Consider the following 1,908-nt stretch of genomic DNA (forward strand, 5'->3'; position numbering starts at 1 on the left):
AGGAGCTCTCCAAGAAGAGCATCTAAACCTACCCAGAGTTTTTCTAATAATTTCAGAGTAGAGTCAGAGGGTCTAAGAGAAAAGTGTAGAAGAATAGAAAACATTTCATAAAAAATACAGCTAACATTGGCTATGAAGGAAGGCATATGATTTGCTGGTAAAATCCCAGGCAACAAGCCTCATATCCGAAAGAAGCAAATGATTTACCTTTATTCAGAATGGGGAGCTATTCAAACATTTAGGGCTGTGCCTAGCATCACAAGGCTGTCCTTAGCTTGACAGCTTAATGATAATACTAACATTTATTGACTATTTACTATTGGCCAGGCACATGATAAATCTTTGAATACATTATTTGATATTTTTTAAAACCTTTATGAAGTAGATGGGAATGGTAGAGCTGGGAGCAATTAAATAATTACTTAAGGCCATATGAGTATTAATTGGCAGCCATACATTTGAGCATAAGAGGTCTGGTTCTGAAACCATATTCTTAATCCATGATCCACTCCTCTGACTTGTGGTACATCCTCTCTTTTATCCCAGTCCTACCTAAAGTATCGTACACCAGTGCCAGATGTTCTATAGGGACCATGAGGAGGAAAAATGTGTGATGTGGTTTGTTCAGGGGAAAGGGTTGGCTCCTCTTCCTTTGTGGAGTAACTGACAAATTTTAACAGTCAGACATTGTTCCAGAAGATGGAGAAGGTGGTTGATTCTTACCTTGTCAACCTGTGCAGTGTGGGGAAGAACTTTAACTGGATGAGAGACATTAGTTCTTGTCATGATTTTGCCTTAATAAGTGGGAGAATCCTGGCAAGTCTCAGACCAGAGCTTTCTAGAGCTCTATATGATCATCCATCCCTGTCCCTTTTGCTTCTGTCTCCCCTTCAACTGGAAAACCTTTAAAAACCAATCAAATGGAAAATGCATATGCTCCTCCAGCCATATATACATACACATAATTGACCCTTGAACAAAATGAAGTTGAACTATATGGATCCACTTATATGTGTTTTTTTCCAATACATACTGTAAATGTATTTTCTCTTCTTTATGATTCCTTAATAACATTTCTTTTCTTTAGCTTATTTATTGTAAGAATACAGTACTTAAAACATATAACAGGCTGTTAGTAATTAAGTTTTGGGGGAGTCAAAAGTTATATATGAGTTTTCAACTGCTTGGGGGTGTTGGCACCCCTCACCTCAGTGTTGTGCAAGGGTCGGCTGTGTATGTATATATGTATGTGTGGAGGAAAAGACTGGAAGGAAATACACCAAAATGTAACCAGTGGCTGTTTTAAAGTGCTAGGACTTTTTTCGATGTTTCCATATTTTCCAGGAGTTCTAAAATGTATGGGTACTATTTTATTGTATTTTATTTTTTACAGTAGAAAAGAAAAGTTTTATTAGAAGGGAAAATACACTTCCAGACGTGGAAGCAGGCCTGAGCAAGAGAAGCGTGGCTCAAAAGGTGGATACTATTTTTAAAAGAGAAAAATAAACTATTTTTTAAAGGAGAAAATCAACATCTCCTTACTTCCCTGATATCCCCAGGTGGAGTTGGACACTTCTTCCTTGCTGCCATCATCAACTCTGATTATAGCCATATTTTAACACTGCAATCTAACTCATCAGACTTGCCATCTGGGGCAGCCATTGTCCTACTCATTTTATTTTCTTAGTGCCTAATCCTCAAATGGTAAACACTCAAACAATATTTACTGAATAGAATGAATATTTTGGAAAAAGCAAGATATGAAGGCAAATGAGCAATGTCAAAGCACAGTTTAGGATTAAATGCCAAATAAGGGGCACAGATATTGAGAAGAAAGTGATCCCTATAGATTGGGGAGTCGAGGTCTAGGAGAAGAGAGGGCATTGAGTGAGGCCTTGATTCATTCAT

Source organism: Pteropus medius, unplaced genomic scaffold (assembly GCF_902729225.1).
Source record: "Pteropus medius unplaced genomic scaffold, Ma_sr-lr_union100, whole genome shotgun sequence".
NCBI lineage: Eukaryota > Metazoa > Chordata > Mammalia > Chiroptera > Pteropodidae > Pteropus > Pteropus medius.